Here is a 13,614-nt window from a genome sequence, read left to right on the forward strand (position 1 = left end):
GCTGTTTTACACCATTAAATTGTGAAAATTATTCACAGTAGCAATAAGAAACCAATACAAATATATAAAACTTTTATGATGGAAAATGTTATTTGACTAAAACAGGCTTTATTTGTTTAAAAGGAGTTTTAATATTTGTGGTCCGGGGTTACTTCACCATTAAATGTCACAAAATATAAGCAATAGAGCTTACTATGTTTCAGATGAATATATCTTACCTTTTCATTCTTGTTATCTACATGGAAATACCTTATTATGCAACAACAAACACTGGGTTGGGGCAATTTGCTTAATACTGACATTTAGTACATAAAACTCTGAGAAGACAAGCAGCAGGAAGGAGAAGCTAAAAAAAGGGGAGAGTTGATGAATCATAAACAAAACACACCCCCTGAGTTGAGCAACTTTAGATTTATGCAAATTCAACACTGCACAGATTTTTCCAAAAGGCACATACTGCAATTTTGGAAAAATAGAAAATTCTAAGACATTTAATACACAATGGAGATACGAACAACTGTAATCATCTCCTTACTTACTGTTCTCCCTCAATTCGGCCTCTTGTCCCACTCTGGACCCTCAGGTTGATTTCCAGTTGACGTTCTTGCTCCTCCTCCATGGGTCTTTGGTCAAGAGTGTCTGACTCCTGGTCTTCAGCTCTCTCACCTCCAGTAGCCCTCCACCACCCAACTCTAGTTTAGATTTGCTCCACCTGTTTTCCCCACCCAGACTATTTCTGGTTTTAGGGCTGCCTAAGCTCACCTCTCAAGACTCAACCTCTAGTCTTGGGCTCCAGGAGATGATGAGGGGAGAGGAAGATGAAGGTGGATGAGTGGGCAAAAGTATCTCTGAAGCAAGGGCAGAAGAGAGGGCAGGAAGAAAAGTCAGAGAGAGGGCTAGAGAAGGGAGAGGAAGTGAAGAGGGAGGTGGAAGGAAAAGAAGAAAGAAAAAGAGGGCAAAGAAGTGCACCACATCAGTAACCTTAGGGAGTAAATACACTGAAAGTTGTGGAAACCATTCCATCACCTTCGCGAAATGTTTGACAAATACTTATTCTGGGTAAATGGCTCATTAGCAGACTTGGCTTAGGGTTGAACTGGTTTTAGTGAGTTGGCCTGTTTTCCAAGGATACCCTAGCTCAAGTACACATGTGTACCACTTGGCAGGTTCTGTACACCCTGAAAGTGAAGAAAAATGTCTCTAGCCATCCTAGCTTGGAGAAAGACTGCTCAGAACCCCTAATTATCTGGCTCTGTGTGCACTCATCAAGCAGACTTCTCATTATAATTCAGCTTCCCATGTAGATTTTCCTACTGGGAGACAACAGGCTGACCTGTGAGTAGTCTAGTCCCATTGGTGGTTACTCAGCATGGAAATTAATAAATCAGCATCCTCTTGGGAATTGTATTTACATGTTCATTCTTCAGAGTCTAAAAGAATTTTACTGCACACACACAAAAGTTATGTTAGTGTTTTAGTTAAGCCCTTTTGTGCTGCAAGTCAATGAAACCCACTTTATTAGACACTAATAAAAGGCAGGAATTATTTATAAGACAGAGGTTGTATGTCACAGAATTCAAGAGCAGAGGACAGTTGACACTGAAACCACAACCTGGAAAGCAACCAGCACTGAAAATTCTTGTCCTGCTCTTTTTCTGTACTAGAAGAAGGTGTTTTCCTCTACTTACAGCACCTCCAGCAACAGCCGCTTGGGTGTCCACACCAGGTCACTTTCTAATTCTCTATGGACACCAGCTGGATGTCCTATAACTTAATTCAACTCTGATACTCACCAGAGTCACTTCGTACCCTACAAATTAAGGGTTCAATCCCACAAAGGTGCCCCTCATTCGAAATGCCAATTTCAAGAAGTGGTCCCCACATTACCAATGCCTCCATCTGTCTTGGTTACAAACCAGGGTCTACACATAGTAGGTCCCCAGGTAATCCACACTTCAGTCTGATTTGGCTACAACCCCCTCATCAGTTTCAATAATTTGCTGTGACAGTTCATGGAATGTAGGAAACATTTTACTTATTTTATGATATCAAGGATATCATAAAAGACAAATGAACTGCCAGATGAAGAGATACATAGGGCAAGGTATGGAAAGATCTGGAGTTTGTGAACTTCTGTCCCCATGAATTTGGTGTTCTCCATTCTCCTAATACATGGAGGGTGGAAGCTCTCCAATCCCTTTATTTATAGTTTTTAGGGATGCTACAGTTTTGATGTGGAATGTCCCCCAAAGGCCCATATGCTAAAGGCATGGTCACAAGTCTGTGGCACTATTGGAAAAGTGGTAGAACTTTTAAGAGATGGAGCCTAGTGGAAGAAAGGTAGGTCATTGGGGACTTGCCCTTGATAAAGATATTGGGACTTTGGCCCTTCCTCTCTTTGCTTCCTGGTCACCATGAGGTGAGTAGCTTGGCTCCACCATACCCTTCCCACCATGATGCCCAAAAGCAAGGGGGCCAAGTGACCACAGACTGAAACCTCTGAAACCTTGATCCAAAATAAACCTTTTCTCCTTTAAGTTGATTTCCTCAGATATTTTGTCACACAGTGGAAAGCTGACTAATACAATGTAAGTTACATTTCATAGGAATGATTGGCTAGAACATTGGCCATTGGTGATTGAACTTAATCTCCAACCCTGCTCCCCTTCCTGCAGGTTGGGAGGTGACCCTGAAAGTTCCAACCCTCTAATCACAAGGTTGGTTCCTCTGGTGGCCAGCTCCTTTTTTCCAAAAGTCACCTCACTTGCACAATCATAGGAAAGATCAAAAGGGACTTATGACTAACAGATGTGGTTCCTCTCACCCCCACACTCCTGAAATCCCAGCATTTCTAAAATCTCTGGTCAAGAACCAGGGACAAAGACCAAATACATCACAACATCACAGTCAGAACCTCACATTCCTGCTATGGTCTGCCCTCTTCACTCCCAGGTGCAGGGACATTCACTTCTATCTCCCTCTTTACACCTACTTTTCATCTCTCTTTGGAGATCAACTAACGTTTTGTCACAGGTATATACCTAAAGAAAGCTGCTTTCACCTGCTTTAGTCCCAGCCATGAAGAGAGATAAGCATCTATGAATCCCAATTCTAAATTCCCATAAAGAGAATCTGATGGTTCAGGTGTTTACCTCTGGTCAAATTTTCTATGACTGGTTGGGTCAGCTGGGAGTAGGAGAAAAGTGTTTTCTAGCTCTGTGAAACTGAGAAAAATTCTCAAGAGAGAAAAATTTTGGATGGGACAACCACCCAGAAATTGCCACAGGTCCACAAACTCTACAAATCCCAGATGCTTCAGAATTTTTTAGATTCTAGAATATGGTCATGTACCTCACAAACATCATACCCCAGCAGTCTAAGGCAGTTTCCCATAATCAAATATACCAATATTTTTGCAATGAAAACATGAATATTTATGCAAACTAGGAAATAAGGATTTATAAATAGTCTTACATAGGTTCAGATCAGATATTGCCTCAAAAGGAGTCATGAAAATACTCTTGGTTTTTATCACTTCTGGATTTCAAAGTTGCAGATAAAGGATTTGAACTGTACTATTCCAGAGTTAAAAAGCTAAGGACCAGACTGATGCTCTCAGTCTACTTTCTCCAAGAAACTCTCTAGGACCTTACTTCTCCAAGTGTGGTCTCTGGACAGGCAGCTTCAGTGTTACCTGAGCACTCATCAGAAGTACGAATCTCAGGCCTTATTCCAGATATACTGAATCACAATCTGCATTTTTAAAATATGCCCTGGTACTTCAAACCCACATTAAAGTTTGAAAAATGCAGTTATGAGTGACAGTCAACCTCCTTAAGTCATCAATTTTTGCATTCATGTACATGAAGTGCAGGACACATGTACATGAAGTGCAGGACACATTTGCACAATCATCCCTTCTTATAGGTTTTTGAAAATAGCTCCAATTGTGATTTTTACAATACAAAGAAACAACCTTAACACCAAGTGGGTGGCATACTATTCACCAGCCTGCTCAGCTAAATAGTAAACAGTCTCTGTCACCACCACCATGCACCCTTAATGAACACTTCATCCTGTTCTAGTATTTAAGCTTTTACACCTGGGTAGGGGCTTCTTTTTATGAAACTACATCTATCAGAAAATACTTGTATAATCCTTCACGAAAATGTATCAAATAGGATATAAAGCAGCTGGAGCTATAATTAAGAAATATTTGATAAAGAGCACAAAGAAGTAAAATGCAGAGCAGTAGTCAGAGCATTAATTTTCCTTGCTGCTTACTGGGGAGTAGAATTTTCTAGAAAGGTAAGCAATACATACCCAGGATATTTTTGCAATAGGGTAATAGCTTTTTTACTAAATACCTTATACCTTACACCCTATAGTTTTGGAATTCATAAGGGCAATTAAAAAAAAGGAGTAAGGAGATAGAGGAGGTTTTTCTCAAAGAATATATTCATTGAATTTACTTTAAAGTTCTTTGAAAACAGAAGAAACTTTCAAAATACCAAATAAAATAAAGTATGAGCACAGAAGTGTCCCTCAGACTATAACTTCTTCCCACCTGCCAGAAGCAGCAAGAAGAAAATAATTAAAATAACAAAATGGTGACATTGGCAGCTTTTTAGGACAACTCAAACACAGGGCCCTGAGAATCTGCTAAAAGCAAATGACTCTTCAGCAAACTAACGTCAATAAGTGGTTGAGCAAGCAACAGCAGCCAGAAGTACCCCACTGGATGCTCTCTAACCAGCATCCCCCCACCATGGAGCAGATGGTATGGTTTTTTGTTTTTGTTTTTTCAATTTTTTAGTTGTCAATGAACCTTCATTTTATTTTATTTTTATGTGGTGCTGAGGATCAAATCCAGTACCTCACATATGCTAGGCAAGCACTCTGCCACTAAGCCACAACCCCAGCCTGGTTGTATGGTTTTTACCCACCAAAACTGTGAGATAGTAAATTCCAGTTGTTTTAAGTCACTTGGTTTATGGAATTTGTTTCAGCAACCCTAGAAAACTAATACACCTCCTGAAGGCATGACCTCTCCAGAAATCCTCATCTGAGGAATTATCAAATTATCCCACTCCTACATTCCTCAGACTTGGAAGTTGTTATCAGTACTCCTCACTATCCAATGAAGCTTCTAAAACCCATACCTCCACTCCGCCTCCCGTAATCCTTTGCTCCTTTACGGTTTATGACATCTCATCATTAGCCTCCACTTCATTCTTATCCATCATTATCTAGCCACCTCAAGTCACCTCTATATGGTCAAAACTGAATCCTTCTTCCACTCCCAGACTTTCCATCATCTTCTTCCTAATCTAAACCTATTTCCCTGCTCCTGTCCCAATTAACAGCACCACCACCACCTACCCTGTCATCTAAAAAACTGAAAGTCAACCTTAACTCCTTCTTCCTTACTCTCAAATCCATCACCAACTCTTGCCAGTTTTATCTCTTAAAGCATTTCTTGACACCATTGTTCTTTTACATTGGTGTAGAAGTGCAACCTCATTCCCACCTAAATCAGACTAAATTATCAGTTACAGAATTTTTTCAATAACCACTTAAGGGAGATTACCTGCCTCCAGGATTATGTCCCTTTAACCTGTCCTTCACAACACATTTGAAGTCCCCTACCATAGAATAAAATAAAATTTAAATGTTTTAAAAACCTCAATATTCTTAATTCCAAACCATATTCGTAGTGTGGATGGGGCTCCAGAATATGTATATCCTCTAAAGTTACCTGTTAAATTTTGAATGTATGGTTATTTTTCTAGGAAAAAGTTTCATAGCTTCCATTCATTTTTCAATGGGGTCTGTGACTCTATGAGGATTATTATTCTGGTAATTCTCAACTATTTATGGTTTTCCATGCCTTTTTGTGCTTATAACTTTTCCTCCACTGATATTTCTTTTATAAATTCACTGTATTGAATGTTTACCATAAACTAAACCGTGTACTAGATGCTATGATATGCTAAATGTTAGAAATTTCACAGTCAACAAACCAAATAGGCTCTTGTTGCATTAATCATCTTTTGTTTCTGTGACAAAGATACCTGACAAGAACAATTTAGAGAAGGAAAACTTTATTTTGGGCTCACAGTCTAAGAGGTTCAGTCCATGATTGACTAAATCTATTGCTCTGGGCCTTAGATAAGGCAGAACATTATGGTGGAAAGTCTGGTATAGGAAAGTTGCTCAACTCATGGCATCCAGAAAGCAGAGAAAGAGAAATAGCTCACAGAGCCAGGAACAAGATAGAATCCTCCAGTGGTACACACCCCATGACCTACTTCTTCTAGTCATGCCCCAATCTGCCTACAGTTACCACCCAGTTATCTGTTCTAATTATCAATCCATCAAAAGGATCAATCCACCAACTAGTTTATAGTTCTCATAATATATCATTTTACCTCTGAACATTCCTACACTGCCTAACATGAGCTTTTGGGGACACCTCTTCTCCAAACCATAACATTCTGCCCCTGGCTCCCAAAAGTTCATATCTGTATTACAATGCAAAATGCATTTAGTCCACTTTGTTTTGTTTTGTTTTGTTTTGTTATTATTGTACACAAAAGGGATACATGTTGTTTCTCTGTTTGTACATGGCGTAAAGGCATACCATTTGTGTAATCATAAATTTATATAGGGTAATGTTTGATTCATTCGGTTATTTTTTTCCCTTCCCCCCACCCCTCCCACCCCTCTTTTCCCTCTATACAGTCCTTCCTTCCTCCATTCTTGCCCCCCTCCCTAAACCTAACTCTAACCCTAACACTAACTCTTCCCACACCCCATTATGTGTCCTCATCCACTTATTAGCGATATCATTCTTCCTTTGGTTTTTTGAGATTGGCTTATCTCACTTAGCATGATATTCTCCAGTTTCATCCATTTGCCTGCAAATGCCATAATTTTATCATTCTTTATGGCAGAGTTATATTCCATTGTACATATATACCACAGTTTCTTTATCCATTCATCAATTGAAGGACATCTAGGTTGGTTCCACAATCTGGCTATTGTGAACTGAGCAGCTATAAACATTGATGTGGCTGTATCTCTGTAATATGCTGATTTTAAGTCCTTTGGGTATAGGCCAAGGAGTGGGATAGCTGGGTCAAATGGTGGTTCCATTCCAAGTTTTCTAAGGAGTCTCCATACTGCTTTCCAGAGTGGCTGCACTAATTTGCAGCCCCACCAGCAATGTATGAGTGTACCTTTCTCCCCACATCCTCGCCAACACCTGTTGTTGCTTGTATTCTTGATAATCGCCATTCTAATTGGGGTGAGATGGAATCTTAGGGTGGTTTTGATTTGCATTTCTCTTATTACTAGAGATGTTGAACATTTTTCCATATGTTTGTTGATTGCTTGTAGATCTTCTTCTGTGAAGTGTCTATCCATTTCCTTAGCCCATTTGTCGATTGGATTATTTGCATTCTTGGTGTAGAGTTTTTTGAGTTCTTTATAGATTCTGGAGATTAGTGCTCTATCTGAAGTATGATTGGCAAAGATTTTCTCCCACTCTGTAGGCTCTTTCTTCGCATTGCTGATAGTTTCTTTTGCTGAGAGAAAGCTTTTTAGTTTGAATCTATCCCAGTTATTAATTCTTGCTTTTATTTCTTGTGCTATGGGAGTCCTGTTGAGGAAGTCTGGTCCTAAGCCAACATGTTGAAGCTCTGGACCTACTTTTTATTCTATAAGATGCAAGGTCTCTGGTCTGATTCCAAGGTCCTTGATCCATTTTGAGTTTAGTGTTGTGCATGGTGAGAGATATGGGTTTAGTTTCATTCTGTTGCATATGGATTTCCAATTCTCCCAGCACCATTTGTTGAAGAGGCTATCTTTTCTCCATTGCATATTTTTGGCCCCTTTGTCTAGTATGAGAAAATTGTATTTATTTGGGTTTGTGTCCGTGTCCTCTATTCTGTACCATTGATCCACCTTTCTATTTTGGTACCAATACCATGCCGTTTTTGTTACTATTGCTTTGAAGTAGAGTTGAAGATCTGGTATTGCGATACCCCCTGCTTCACTCTTTCTGCCAAGGATTCCTTTAGCTATTCTGGGTTTTTTATTCTTCCAGATGAATTTCATAATTTCTTGCTCTATTTCTGTAAGGTGCATCATTGGGATTTTAATTGGAATTGCATTGAATCTGTATAGCACTTTTGGTAGTATGACCATTTTGACAATATTAATTCTTCCTATCCAAGAACATGGGAGATCTTTCCATCTTCTAAGGTTTTCTTGAATTTCTTTCTTTAGTGTTCTGTAGTTCTCATTGTAGAGGTCTTTCACCTCTTTTGTGAGATTGATTCCCAAGTATTTTATTTTTTTCGAAGCTATTGTGAATGGGGTAGTTTTCCTAATTTCTCTTTCTGAAGATTCATCGCTCATGTATAGAAATGCCTTAGATTTATGTGCATTAATCTTATATCCCGCTACTTTACTGAATTCACTTATGAGATCTAAAAGTTTTCTGGTGGAATTTCCTGGTTCCTCTAAGTATATAATCATATCATCAGCAAATAGGGATAGTTTGAGTTCTTCTTTGCCTATTCGTATCCCTTTAATTTCTTTGGTCTGTCTAATTGCTCTGGCTAGAGTTTCAAGGACGATATTGAATAGAAGTGGTGAAAGAGGGCATCCCTGCCTTGTTCCAGTTTTTAGACGGAATGCTTTCAGTTTTTCACCATTTAGAATGATATTAGCCATGGGTTTAGCGTAGATGGCCTTTACAATGTTAAGGAATGTTCCCACTATCCCTATTTTTTCTAGTGTTTTGAGCATGAAGGGATGCTGTATTTTATCAAATGCTTTTTCTGCATCTATCGAAATAATCATGTGATTCTTGACTTTAAGTCTATTGATATGGTGAATGACATTTATTGATTTCCTGATGTTGAACCAACCTTGCATCCCTGGGATGAAACCCACTTGATCATGGTGCACTATCTTTTTAATATGTTTTTGTATGCGATTTGCTAAAATTTTGTTGAGAATTTTTGCGTAGATGTTCATTAAGGATATTGGTCTGAAATTTTCTTTCCTCGATGTGTCTCTGTCTGGTTTAGGTATCAGGGTAATATTGGCTTCATAGAATGAGTTTGGGAGGGTTCCCTCCTCTTCTATTTTATGGAATACTTTGAGAAGTATTGGAATGAGCTCTTCTTTAAAAGTTTTGTAGAACTCGGCTGAGAACCCATCTGGTTCTGGACTTTTCTTTGTTGGTAGGCTTTTGATGACTTCTTCTATTTCATTACTTGAAATTGGTCTATTTAAATTGTGTACGTCCTCCTCGTTCGGTTTAGGCAATTCATATGTCTCTAGAAACCTGCTGATGTCTTCGAAATTTTCTATTTTGTTGGAGTATAGATTTTCAAAATAGCTTCTAATTATGTTTTGTATTTCAGTCGTGTCTGTTGTGATATTTCCTTGTTCATTCCGAATTTTAGTGATTTGGGTTTTCTCTCGTCTTCTCTTTGTTAGTATGGTTAAAGGTTTATCAATTTTGTTTATTTTTTCGAAGAACCAACTATTTATTTTGTCAATTTTTTGTATTGTTTCTTTTGTTTCAATTTCGTTGATTTCAGCTCTGAGTTTAACTATTTCCTGTCTTCTACTACTTTTGGTGTTGGTCTGTTCTTCTTTTTCTAGGGCTTTGAGCTGTAGTGTTAGGTCGTTTATTTTTTGAGTTTTACTTCTTTTATTAAATTCGCTCCATGAAATAAATCTCCTCTAAGTACCGCTTTCATGGTGTCCCAGAGATTTTGATATGATGTTTCTTTGTTCTCGTTTACCTCTAAGAATTTTTTAATTTCCTTCCTAATATCTTCTGTTATCCATTCATCATATAATAGCATATTGTTTAATCTCCAGGTGTTGGAGTAGTTTCTGTTTTTTACTCTTTCATTAATTTGTAACTTCAATCCATTATGATCTGATAGAATACAAGGTAGTGTCTCTATCTTCTTGTATTTGCTGACATTAGCTTTGTGGCATAATATATGGTCTATTTTAGAGAAGGATCCATGTGCTGCTGAGAAGAAAGTGTATTCGCTCTTGGTTGGATGGTATATTCTATAAATGTCTGTTAAGTCTAAATTATTGATTGTGTTATTGAGATCTATGGTTTCTTTGTTCAATTTTTGTTTGGAAGATCTGTCCAGTGGTGAGAGAGGCGTGTTAAAATCACCAAGTATTATTGTGTTATGGTCTATTTGGTTTCTAAAATTGAGAAGGATTTGTTTAACATACATGGATGAGTCACTGTTTGGGGCATAGATGTTTATGATTGTTATATCTTGCTGATTTATGCTTCCCTTAAGCAGTATGAAATGTCCTTCTTTATCCCTTCTGACTAACATTGGCTTGAAGTCCACATTATCTGAAATGAGTATGGATACTCCAGCTTTTTTGCTGAGTCCATGTGCATGGTATGTTTTTCCCCATCCTTTTACCTTTAGTCTATGGGTATCTCTTTCTATGAGGTGAGTCTCTTGCAGGCAACATATTGTTGGATCTTTCTTTTTAATCCAATCTGCCAGTCTATGTCTTTTGATTGATGAATTCAGGCCATTAACATTCAGGGTTATTATTGAGATATGATTTGTATTCCCGGTCATTTGGTTCATATTTAAAATTTTATTTATTTATTTATTTATTTTTTGACACATCTTGGTTCCTCCTTTATTTGACAGTTCCTTTAGGATAATTCCTCCCTTTGCTGATTTGCTTCTTTGTTTTTTATCTCTTCCTCATGAAATATTTTGCTGAGAATGTTCTGTAATGCTGGCTTTCTTTTTGTAAATTCTTTTAGCTTTTGTTTATCATGGAAAGATTTTATTTCATCATCAAATTTGAAGGTAAGTTTTGCTGGGTATAAGATTCTTGGTTGGCATCCATTTTCTTTCAGAGCTTGAAAAATGTTGTTCCAGGCCCTTCTAGCTTTTAGGGTCTGGATTGAAAAATCTGCTGATATCCGTATTGGTTTCCCCCTGAATGTAATTTGGTTCTTTTCTCTCACAGCCTTTAAAATTCTCTCTTTATTTTGCATGTTAGGTATTTTCATTATAATGTGCCTTGGTGTGGGTCTGTTGTAATTTTGTGTATTTGGAGTCCTATAAGCCTCTTGGACTTGATTTTCCATTTCATTCTTCAGATTTGGGAAATTTTCTGAAATTATTTCATTGAATAGATTGTTCATTCCTTTGGTTTGTTTCTCTAAGCCTTCCTCAATCCCAATAATTCTCAAATTTGGCCTTTTCATGATATCCCATAGTTCTTGGAGATTCTGTTCATGATTTCTTACCATCTTCTCTGTTTGTTCAACTTTGTTTTTGAGGTTAAATATTTTGTCTTCAATATCTGAAGTTCTAGGGCTGGGAAGATAGCTCAGTTGGTAGAGTGCTTGCCTTGCAAACCCAAAGCCCTGGGTTCGATCCCCAGCACCGCAAAAAAAAAAAAAAAAAAAAAAAAAAAAACAATATCTGAAGTTCTGTCTTCTAGCTGTTCTATCCTATTGGTTATGCTTTCTATGGAGTTCTTAATTTGGTTTATTGTTTCCTTCATTTCAAGGATTTCTGTTTGGTTTTTTTTCAATATCTCTAACTCTTTATTGAAATGATCTTTTGCTTCCTGAATTTGCTCTGTTAACTGTCGATTGGTGCGATCATTCAATGCCTGCATTTGCTCTTTCATCTCATCATTCAATGCCTGCATTTGCTCTTTTATCTCATCGTTTGCTTCTCTGATCATTTTAATTATGTACATTCTGAACTCCCTTTCTGTCATTTCTTCTGCCATGCTGTCGTTGGATTCTATTGATGTAACATCTAGATTTGTTTGGGGCATTTTCTTCCCTTGTTTTCTCATATTGTTCATTAATCAGTGGGTCATTGAGATATTGCAGATTTCCTCTATCGACTTATAATGTCCCTGAAGATTGCTAGTATATCCCCTCTTATCCTTCAGTAGCCTGAAGTCTTGGAGGAAGTTGATAATGCAGAGCTCCACGAAGAAGCTGCCTCTCTAGGGGTGGTGACCCTCAGGTGGCATATATTCCCTGCTAGTGGTCAGAGGTGTCTCCACTTGTTGACCAATGGTCATCCAACGGGGAACTAGGCTGTGGGCTGAGGCAAGTCCTGTTTGTGCCTGTGTCTCTGGTTTTACCGTCCCTGTGGGAAAACCTCTCCCGGCAGGGAAGACTCACTCAGTGGGGACTTCTCGCTGGTCAGTTCCCCTCCTAGAGGTTCCCCTCAATCTACAACTACCACCTGGGCTGGGCTGTCGTCCTCTGCAGCGTTCCCAGGGGCCCGGACCTATCTCCTGGGCCTGGGAGCCTCACCCTCTGCAGGCGAGTCTCCTTAGGCTGCCTCTCCCAGAGAATCCACCCGCAGTCCTGGAAACTTCGCTCCACCCCTAGGCGTGTCTCTGTGCGGCTCTTTCAGCAAGAAGCCACCTAGCTCCTGGGACCCTGCTCTGCACCTAATCGCCTGGCTATGCAGCCCCTCCTTTGAGCCGCCACCTGGAGCCCCGTACAATAGCTCCGAGACCCAGAGACCCGCCACACACCTCCTCCTCCGGACAGCGGCCCGGTTTCCGACGCAGTCACTAGGAGCCCAAGCAACTCACTTCACGTCTCCTCGTCCTGCCAACCGCCCGTAGCCCTAGGCAGTCACTCCAAGCCCAAGTGACCCGCCCTGTTCCTCCTCCTCCTCCTTGGGGTAGCCCCCCCGGTGTTCAGGAGCGGTGGCTCCGAGACCAAGCAACCCACCGCGCTCCTCCTCCAGGCAGGCCACTGGTGTTCAGGAGCGGTCGCTTTGAATACAATCAACTCACCACTCGCCTCCTCCTCTGGCGACCGCCTGTGGCTCTGATGCAGTCACTCCTAGACCAAGCGACCCACCGCGCTTCTCCTCTTCCTCCGGGCAACCCCCCGGGTGTTCAGAAGCGGTTGTTCTGAGTCCAAACAGCTCGCGATGCAGCTCCTCCTCTGGCAACCGCCTGTGGCTCTGATGCAGTCACTCCTAGACCAAGCGACCCGCCTCGCTTCTCCTCTTCCTCTGGGCAACCCCCCGTGTTCAGAAGCGGTCGTTCTGCGTCCAAACAGTTCGCCACGCAGCTCCTCCTCAGGCAGCCGGCCGGAGCCCCAGTGGTTGCTCCGAGTCCAAGTGCTACTCCATTTAGTCCACTTTGAAGAGTCCCAACAGTCTTAATAGTTCCAGTATTACTTAAAAGTGCAAATTCAAAAAAAATATATACTCTGAGACTCAAGGCCAACTTCGTTATGAGCCCCTGTAAAACTCAAAAGCAAGTTACATACATCCAATACACAATAGCACAGAGTAAAATGTTCCATTTCAAAAGGGAAGAATGATGGCATAGAAAGAAGAGATGGGGTCAAAGCAAGAACAAAACCCAGTTGGGCAGATATTAGGTCCTGTAGCTCCATGGTCAGCATCTGGAGCATAGGGCAGTAAGATATGATCTCCAAAGGGTCCCACAATTTTGGCCTTACTGGCTAGATCCCATATGACCTCTCTCTTGGCCCAGCTCTGCTTATTTTCTGCAATTTTCCTCTATGGA

This window comes from Sciurus carolinensis, chromosome 11, assembly GCF_902686445.1.
Source record: "Sciurus carolinensis chromosome 11, mSciCar1.2, whole genome shotgun sequence".
NCBI classification, from domain to species: domain Eukaryota; kingdom Metazoa; phylum Chordata; class Mammalia; order Rodentia; family Sciuridae; genus Sciurus; species Sciurus carolinensis.